Source organism: Sorex fumeus, unplaced genomic scaffold, assembly GCF_029834395.1.
Source record: "Sorex fumeus unplaced genomic scaffold, SorFum_2.1 ptg000054l, whole genome shotgun sequence".
NCBI classification, from domain to species: domain Eukaryota; kingdom Metazoa; phylum Chordata; class Mammalia; order Eulipotyphla; family Soricidae; genus Sorex; species Sorex fumeus.
The window spans coordinates 30574094-30584838 of record NW_026606111.1 but is presented as its reverse complement, the minus strand read 5'-3'; the positions used below and the strand labels follow the sequence as shown (position 1 = coordinate 30584838).

Genomic DNA, 10745 nt, shown 5'->3' with positions numbered 1-10745 from the left:
GTCATGAACTTTGCTTATAATTTGATAGACATGGAGAGTATCATGCTAAGTGAAATAAGTCAGAAAGAGAGGGACAGACATAGAAGTACTGCACTTTTTTGTGGACTATAAAACAACATAACACGAGGCTGACACTTAAGGATAGAAGATACACGGGACAGGAAGATTGCTCCATAGCTGGAAGCCTGCCTCATGAGCAAAGGGGCAAAGGCAGCTGGAATAGAGAAGGGATCACTAAAAAAATGATGGCTTGAGGAACCGGTCGGGATGGGAGATGTGTACAGAAAGTAGATAAAGGACCAAACATGATAATCTCTCAGTGTCTGTATTGCAAACCATAATGCCCAAAAGTAGAGAGTGAGTATGGGGAATATTGTCTGCCATGGAGGCAGGGAGAGGGTGGGAAAGGGGGGTATACTAAGGATATTGATGGTGGGGAATGTGCACTGATGGAGGGATGGGGGTTTGATCATTGTGTGATTTTAACCCAAACATGATAGCTTGTAACTATCTCATGGTGATTCAATAAAATTTGAAAAAAGAATATCAATAATCATATATAAAAAAAGAAAAACTGTCAGCTCATAAGAGATATAAAACCATTCAGAGTGATACTACAACTGTCAATAGGCAATGAAAATTTTGCAAATATCAAGTAATTGTTCCAAATACAACTAATACATACATTTAGAGTAACTCTTGAAGTGCTATTACTGTTTTTATAATTTTATAGTTGAGAAAACAGCATTATGTATGTAAATATATTTAAATTACTTCAAAAGCTAGATACTAGTAATGTGATCTGGAAATATAGACAAACACAATTAGACTAAAAAGTACATATTTAGATTCAACTATGTGTAACTATTCAATATCATACAAATCAAGCACCTAAAATTTCTATGGAAAAGGATATTATGGAACTATTCCATTTTTTGGAAATTGTTTAATAAAATAGCTTATACACTGAATTAACAGTTTTTATTCTTGAAAAAAATCAGCACTTGATATATGTCTTACCTAAGAGAACAAAAATAGATGAATATATAAGTATAGAAATAGAAATATTGGAATAAATTATTAATATGTTTACTTAAAATCTAAGAATGATGAATCATGCTCAGCATTTCACAAAATCAGACTATCTATAAAAACCAGAAAGGTAGATGGAAATTATAGATTTTGTACTAGAATTAGTTGTGTCATTGATAAATTTTAAGTAGAATTCTAATTGTTTCACATATAATTACCACTTGGACAATTTCTATGTAATAGGTACAAAAATTACTCATAGTTTATGTCTGACAAAGGTAAAGGTAAAGGTAAAGGTAAAGGCCCTCCCGTTGATCGTCAAGCGGGTCAAGCGTGTCCAGTAACATCTCCATTGGAGACTTTGTTGTTACTGTGTTTGGCATATCGAATACGTCACGGGGAGCTTGCCAGGCTCTGCCGTGAGGGCAAGATACTCTCAGTAGCTTGCCGGGCTCTCTGAGAGGGGCGGAGGAATCGAACCATGTTGGCCACTTGTAAGGCGAACGCCCTACCACTGTGCTATCGCTCCAGCCCATGTCTGACAAAACAAAGGTTTAAAAGCTTACTTTTAGCTAGAGTGTCAGTACAGTGGGTAGGGTATTTGCCTTGAATGCAACCAACCCACATTTGATCCCCGGAACCCCATATAATCCCCCATGTACTGCCAGGAGTGATCTTTGAGCACAGAGCCAGGAGTATGCCTTGAACATTGCCCAGGGTGGTCCCAAAATGAAACAACAAAAACAACAACTTTGGGGACAGAGAAATAGCACTAGCCTTGCATGTAGCTGATCCAGTTAGATCTCCAGAATCCCATTTGGTCACCTGAGCCTTGCCAGGAGTGACCTCCGAGGACAGAGCCAGGTGTAATTCCTGAGCACTGCTGGGTGTGGCCAAAAACAAATACATAAAATGAATAAGTAAATGAAACTTCATTTTCTAGAGTTTATAAATAAACCAGCTAGAGTCCTGCTGTTTCTGCAGGCCCATGTCCATACCGCAGATTCTCACTCACTCATTCCTTACACGAGGATGACCTATAGCTCATATTCCCAGGGTCTTTTTGGAAATGGAAGTGGATTCCCTTCACTTGGAATCTGGAAGCCTCCATGTCCAACCTCTGACATCAACTGCAGTTGGACATTCAAACTCACCAAGTGACCACTTGCCTGAATATGTACCTGAAATTCTCCTCCCACTCAACATACTTGAACCTCCTGTTGAGAACCCACATCAGGACAGGGCCTCACTGAAGACCCTTACCTCTGCAAAAATCTTCCATTAATGTAAATGTAATTTTAAATTTCTCTTTATCCTGCCTTATCTGCCAAAAATTCTTCACAAGGTGTTGTAGGTGACTGAGAGTCAATAGAGAGTCAATAGAGAGTCAATAGAGAGTCAATAAACAGTACCCCGTTATTGTGAACAACCTACTAACCACTGCTTAGACCATCTGGAATTCAAAGTTATACATCAAGCACCAACAAATTATTAGGAATAATGAAAAAACAAAGCAATTCAGTGGTTTCTCTGAATGGGGACAGAAGCCCTTAAACTTATCAAAATGATCGATAGTCTTGAGGATGACCTCAAAACAACAGTTTCCTCAGTGGTGACTGAAAATGAAGAAAGCTTTGGATCAGAGGTCCACACAACTTAAATAAAATTGATGAAAAATATTAAGTAATTTATTTGCTTCAAATTAAAGCAGCTAAAGAATATTGTATCAAATGACAGTAGTCAAAACGGAAATGCTAAAAACTGAATTAGTGGCTTGGAGACAAAACAGAAGACATCATGTGAATAGAAGAGGCAGTAGAAAGCAGAAGTAAAATATTAAATATTAAATTTTAAGAAAAATTTAATAGATAATAAGTAAGTAAAGTAAAGGCCCTCCCGTTGATCATCGATTTGCTCAAGCAGGCCCAGTAATGTCTCCATTGGAGACTTTGTTGTTACTGTGTTTGGCATGTCGAATACGTCACGGGGAGCTTGCCAGGCTCTGCCGTGCGGGCGAGATACTCTCGGTAGCTTGCCGGGCTCTCCGAGAGGGGCGGAGGAATCGAACTCGGGTCGGCCATGTTGGCTGCGTGCAAGGCAAACGCCCTACCGCTGTGCTATCACTCATATCAAGATGAATAATCTCTGAATCATAGGAATACCAGAAGGAGAGGAAAAAGAGAAAGTTGAAGAATAGTGAAACGAATAATAGCTAAGAGCTTTTCCAGTCTGAGGAGGAAGACCTATGCTGAGATCCAGAGGTCCTTATAGTGTCAAACAATAAACTCAGAACAACAGCAGCACAGTCATCAAAATGGCAAGAAAAAATGAGACAGACTACTTATAGCAGCAAGAGAGACACAGATCCTCAAGTATAAGGGAAATAGCATAAAATTCACAATAGATCTCTCACATGAAATTCTTTGGACAAAAAGAAAGTGATATGATATATTCAAAGTGATGAATGAAGAAAATGTTCAACCTAGAATCCTTCACCCTTCTTGGCTATCATTCAGATTTGAAGGAGGGATAAGAACATTTGGCAAACAAAAACTGAAGATATATGTTGCACGCCAAACCAACTGTGGGAGGAATACTGAGAGACCTGTTATAAAATACTATCCTTCCAGACCAGAGATAGCTCAAAGGATTGATGTACATACTTTTCATGCAGGAGGTCTGGGTTCAATCCCTTGCACCACATGAACTCCCTTCCCATGCTGTGTTGAAACAGACTCCCTATCACTATACCAGGAGTAGACTAAAGCACATCAGGAGTTGTCCAAAAACAGCAAAACTTATATCCTCCAAAATTTCTGCATTCCTGGGTTTGCCTCAGCTTCAACCCTTGTATTCTGATATTTGAGAAAACAGCAGCCTTTCTAAAACGATGATTGTCAGTTGGTTGTCTGATGATGGTGAGTGAATATGGAAAAATTATTTCTCCATCAGGATGTTATCAGTCCTCTGTAACAAAAATTTGCTTCTCATGTAAACTAAACAAGATATTTTATTAAATAAATGTGTATATATGTGAAAATGTAACATATGGATGCAAATACATATAAACAAATAGTTCAATACAATGCTAGACTATTTAAGAGGAGTACATTAAAACTTTAAGTATAGTAAATCCATTAAAACAGAGACACTGCATTTATTTCTTTCTATGTGATATTTCTGTTATAGTGAGTTTAACTGAACTGTATTTTTAATTTTTTTAATATTTATGCTTTATACTAGAAAAAAGCTCTAGAAAAAATGCAGTTGAGTATAGTCAAGAAAAGCTTGATTTTCAATACATCATAGAGATGCCTCCAGATCCCATGCCAGGCTGTTTCATTTGGGGCAACCCAGAGGTGGACTGCTGAGTTCCCCTCCCCACCCCAAGGGACCCAGCCCTGGCAGCCAAAAACCTCCAGAATTCAACTGCCACCATGCTCATGGCTGCTCTTCACATGCTCGGACAAGCGTTACCCATGAGTGAATCTATTCCTGAATAGTACATCCTCAACATCTCATACTTTACACCACTGATATACCAAGTGTAGCACACCACATTTAATGGAGTTTAAAGTAGAAGGCAACCAATCTTAGGTGGAAATATGCACATATAAGTACACAAGGCTCAACCTTTAACAACATGTCAGTAATCCCTCATAGACAGGCTTAATGGCTAGTGGGTGAAATACAACAATCTTCATTCACTTACCTCTAAAAAAACTTTTCTGGATCATTTTTAGTGAAATCTTCACAACAAGAAATACAAAATAAATTACTTCAGTTCTACTTTTGGGGCAGGGTTTGGGGTTCAGGATGGAAATATTTGAAATATGCTGGTAGGAAGATGTAATGGTGATGGGATTTATGTTTGAATATTAAATGTAATCAATTATTATGAACAAGTTTATAAAAATAAAATTTTTAAAAAGCTTTATTTTAATAGAAATATCTTGGATTTTTATGTTAATAGTGTGAAAACATTATTCAGCTCTACCAATTAAAAATAACAGTAATAGAGAACACATTAATCTGTTTTTAAGAAAGTTATGTGCAATGAAATTCATAACTGACATACAAAAAAGCCGTGCATATGTACAATTAACTATTGAATAATATTACATTATAAAGTCAGCGAAAGCTTGGACAAAGATCAAACAGGAAGAAAACTAATCATATTTATGCGTGTCCCTAAGATGCTGTGTGTCCCTATGCAATTAGTAAATTCACTTCTGAGTTTTTACTGAAAACACCATTTGGGGCAAGTTAGATCTAATACCAAATTATTTTGTTTTCACCTAAACTATTCCTGGATCCGATTTACCAATTGTGCCCTCCACCTTATTAGATAAATTTTTTTCTTTTCATTTTAGGTTAAAAAAGATTTAAAGATTTGCTTCTTTCCTATCTTAAAGAAAAGTCTTTGTGTTGGAGAGGAGACAATGGGACAGGGGTGGAGGGTTATGGACTCTGGTTTTCATGTGGTTAAGTAGCTTCACAAATATAAAATGGAAGTATAGTATGGGAATTGATTTAAGTCATGTTATATAATTTAAAAAGGGGAGGATTTCTACTACTAGAATATATATTCTAAAACTAAAAAATATTTATTCTTTTTTTGTATATACAGGTAATGACTTATAATGATGCATATACAAAACATAATATAATACAATGCTATTTCAATTAAAATATTTCAAAACTAAACAAGCAAAATTAGAGTCACAGCATTCAACTCTATGGCCAGTGCTCTCTCATAAGAACAAAATAACAAATAAAATAATAAATAATAAATCCAATAAAAGAGCTAAAGATATTAAATAATAATAGTAAAAGGATTTACAATAGATAATAACAGATAAAAAACAATGAATTAAAGCATGGCTGAATACTGTATTATTTTTACCAATATTTTTCACAGCCAGATACCATGTAAAAGTAGTTTTCCCTTGAAATGGCTCTTGATAGTATGCTGTTTTTCCATGGCATATCATTATTAAAAGTGGTTATAGGGGCTGGAGCAATAGCACAGTGGGTAGGGCATTTGCCTTGCATGTGGCTGTCCCAGGTTCCATTCCCAGCATCCCATATGGTCCCCTGAGCACCACCAGGAGTAATTCCTGAGTGCAGAATCAGGAGTAACCCCTATGCAGTGCCGGGTGTGACCCAAAAAGAAAAAAAGTGGTTATAAATTAAAAAAATGACAGAGTAAAAATATAAAAACAATAATAGAAGTAAAAATAATTCTAGACAAATATTTAATTTATAAGTGATTACTCTGAATAACTGTAATTTAATAGAGATGAAATGAGAAAGCATGTTTGATAGTACCAGTAATCAAATACATGTTAAAAAAATAAATAAATTGTTTTCTTTTTGTGGGGAGCAACACCCAGAAGTGTTCCTGACTCTGTGCTCAGGGGTCATTTTCTGGTTATGCTTGAACAATCTTCTATGACTTTAGGGAAAAATCTGGGTAAACAGTGAGTGACTTACCAGATACAATATCACTCCTTCTGAGGAATAAAATATTGATGACAATTGTTTACCTGGGGAGCAGGAAAGTATTGAATGATGCCCAAAACTTGTAAAGTTGGGCTAGGCGATAGTACAGCAGATAGGGTGTTTGCTTTGCATGCAGTCGACCTGGGTTCAAATCCTGGCATCTCATATGATTCCCGGAGCACCACCAGGAGTGATTCCTGTGTGCAGAGGCAGGAGTAACCCCGGATCATCTCTGGGTATGACTCAAAAAGCTAAAAAAAAAAGGCTTTGGAAATTTACGAATAAGTAGAGTCCAGAGATATGAGAGAGTACCCGCCTTGCATGTGTGGAGTTGAGTTCAACTGCCAGCAAAGCCAAGTGTGATCCTGAAATCTACCAGTGGGATCTCTAAGACACTATCATTAATTACAAGCACTGCAACCAGGTATATGCAAACTCCAGAGCACTGCAACAGTATCCACACAAAAGAAAGCAAAGAGAAAAGAAAATATGGAGAAATATTTACCCATATGCAATGAAGAAGAGGATATAAATTAAATGTTGAATTTATAAAACATTGCCAAGAAATGATCAGGCATATAAACTGATAACATTTCCTGTAGAAAATTGTCCTATGAATGTATATAGACAAATACATAATGATATATATGCATTATGTTATTGTTTACAAAGTGAAAAAAAAGAAGAAAGTCTGTTCAAAATTTCCCAATAGAGTATGAAAGCTAATTTTTGAACAACCATGTAATAAAGTGGAATCCTGTGAAGGCATGAAAACGGATGATGTAAACCAACTCACATTGACATGAAATATTTATTCCCATAAATATTAACTCACTATTCTGTTGAAGTACAAAAGATTATAGAACATTAACGTGCATGGCATTTTAAATATAAAATCTATAGTGATAAAGCAAAATGATATATTAGGGCATTCACATTGAGATTAATAGTAGATGAAGCTAATATATGTTGAGATTATAAAAGAATTAGTTTTAGTTCTCTACTAATTTATACAAGAAACTATTTTTGTAAAGTAAAAAACTTTCTAAATATATCAACATGAAGGCATTGGAGAATCTCTTCTCACTCACCCTTGAAAGAAATATAAAAACACTTCAGTACTGTAGAAATTTTACCAATGTAAACAACAAATTAAGAAGCATTTATCTGTGATAAATACAAAATTCTGTACAAGAACAGAGGGAGTCCAACCTTCTGTACTTAATCTGTTACCCAAATAAACACAATTCATACATGCACACACATGAACATGAATGAATACACACGACACAAATATCTCCAACAGCTGACTGTTTTTTTTAAGTAAAAGGGTAAGAGGTAAACTGGTCAAGAAACCATCAGCTCTTTTGCTTCCAATGGGGAGGTGACTTGATTTGAAGCAGAAGGCATTAACTTAAGATGATAGTGTTGCAATAAATGCTGCAAACCTGCTAATAAATAAATGAGGAAAGTTTTGTTGAATTTTTATAACTTGAATTTTTATTTATTTATTTATTCTTTGCTTTTTTTGGATCACACCCGGGCATTGCACAGGGGTTACCTCTGGCTCTGCACTCAGGAATTACTCCTGGCAGTGCTCGGGGGACCACATGAAATGCTGGGAATTGAACTCGGGTTGGCCCGTCCAAGACAAATGCCCTACCAACTGTGCTATCGCTCCAGCCCCACTTGAATTTTTAGTCCCATCTGAAGGAATCCCTAGAGATTAAAGTAATACAGATCACATCAGGCAAAAATTACAGCACTATATCATTGGGTTATAGAATATAAACTAATAATGCCAGACGATTTTAATTCATGTCCACGTTGTTATATTTTACTGGAATTAAATAACTAATTATCTGTTCTAGATTGTGACAGTTATGATACATAGTGTATCCTGAAAATAACAACAAAAACAAGTTAAATGTTTTTATGACAGAGTATTATAATTAAAAATATATCATAAAAACATAACTATGAACCTTACAAAATATAGTGTTTTATAAAGAAATACTCTACACAACTGTTTAGCACTGTAGCACTGTCCTCCTGCTGTTCATAGATTTGCTTGAGTGGGCCCAGTAACATCGTTATTGTGAGACTTGTTACTGTATTTGGCATATCGAAAAAAGACATGGGTAGCTTGCCAGGATTTGCCGTGTGGGCGCGATGCTCATGCTCTCGGTAGCTTGCCAGACTCTCCGAGAGGGGCAGTGGAATTGAACCCATCTCGTTCAGGTCGGCACGTGCAAGTCTAACACCCTACCCCCTACACACTGTGCTATTGCTCCAGCCCACACAACTGTTTGCAAAACAGAACAAAAAAAATTACATACATTAGAGAAGATGCAAAAAATTCAAGGAGGGGAAAAAATACTGAAACTTTTTTTAAAAAATACAAAATATGAATAAACTTATAATAGGAAAGAATACACCCAGTTCAACCTACGAAACTAGTATTAGCATAATACCAAAATCAGAAAGATATAGCAAAAAAAAACTACAGACCAATATATAAAGATAGCTAGAAATTCTCTATAATATTGTAAATCAAATAGAGAAATCTATATTTGACTGAGGATTATACACCTCTGTGAATTTATTCCCAAGATTCTAGTAAAGTAAAAGTAAAGGCCCTCCCGTTGATCATCGATTTGCTCGAGCGGGCCCAGTAACGTCTCCATTGGAGACTTTGTTGTTACTGTGTCTGGCATATCGAATACTCTCGGTTGCTTGCCGGGCTCTCCGAGAGGGGCAGAGGAATCGAACTCGGGTCGGCCATGTTGGCTGCGTGCAAGGCAAACGCCCTACCCACTGTGCTATCGCTCCAGCCCCAAGATTCTAAGGTTTTATTTTTTTTAATAGTTTATTTCTTTATTGAATCACTGTGGGAAAAGTTACAGAGCTTTCGGGTTTAGGTCTCAGTCATGTAAGTATCAAACACATTTCCCTTTTCCAATACTTATTTTTAACCGTGAACCCCAATAGAACCCCACCTCCCACGCCTCCCAATTCCTGTGAGGCAGATGAGTTCTAGTTAATACTCTATCTACTTTGACTAGATACATTGTTTCGATAGAAGATACACAATTATTGTTTAGAGTTTCCGACCCCCCCCCCAATCAGATATGCTGAAACAGTGTCGTGAAACGATTTCCTTTCTACAGCTTGGTTTAAGAATAAAATGATGTCGCGCGGCTGCTATTGCGGCCGCGCGGTTTTGGATTTCTGCTGTTTCACTTATTAACCCTGGAAGTATTTCTATTAAAAGTTAGATAGTTAAGAGATTGGTTTCTGTGCTCTGGAGTCGTGGCCGTGCCGGAGAGCCGCTCGTGGGGGGCAGCCGGTGACCGCGGTCGGGCGTGAGGGACGGCCCAGAACGCCCCCCTTCCCATGAGGCCCCCGCTGCCCCCCGCCCCCAGCTCAAACCTGCTGTCCACAAGGCTCCCGTGCGGCCGCCATCTTTCTTTCCAGAGAGGAGCAGGCAAGCGGGACAACACCCTTTCCCCTCTGGGCAGGCTTGGTGGCGCGGTTTAACACATAGTCCATTTGCTTTTCTGCTCCAAGTGGCTGGTTCTCTGTGCTAAGTCCTTGTGCCTCCGGGGCCGTGGCCGTGCCAGAGAGCCACTCGTGGGGGGCAGCCGGTGACCTCGGTCGGGCGTGAGGGACGGCCCGATTCTAAGGTTTTAAATCCCAAAGGCAACTACTGTGATATGTCAGAGCAACACTAAAATGCAAAATTCAAAAGATTTATTCAATAAATACAGAAAATGCATCTGACAAAGTTTACAATTTATCCTTATTTTAAAAAATTGGAAAAATATTAGAAACAGAAAGACATTTACTCAGACTGATAAAGAACTTTTATTAAAAAGCTAAGCGAGCCACTCGGAGCAGAAAAGCGAATGGACTATGTGTTAAACCGCGCCATCATGCCTGCCCGGAGGGGAAAGGGTGTTGCCCCATTCGCCCTCTCCTCTCTGGAAAGAAAGATGGCGGCCACATGGGAGCCTTGTGGACAGCAGGTTTGAGCTGGGGGTCGGGGGCGGCAGGGACCTCATGGAAGGGGGGCATTCCGGTCCGTCCTTCACGCCCGACCGAGGTCACCAGCTGCCCCCCACGAGCGGCTCTCCAGCACGGCCATGACTCCAGAGCACAGAAACCAATCTCTTAACTATCTAACTTTTAATAGAAATACTTCCAGG

The 10745-nt window shown here is 38.0% G+C and overlaps 1 non-coding gene across 1 annotated transcript; it reads left to right on the top strand.

The window, feature by feature from the left end:
* The first annotated feature begins 5910 nt into the window (after positions 1-5910).
* LOC130033886 (small nucleolar RNA SNORA15) lies at positions 5911-6046 on the top strand. The gene has a single exon (XR_008793995.1). It is a non-coding gene; the product is annotated as a small nucleolar RNA SNORA15 (small nucleolar RNA).
* The last annotated feature ends 4699 nt before the right edge of the window (positions 6047-10745 follow it).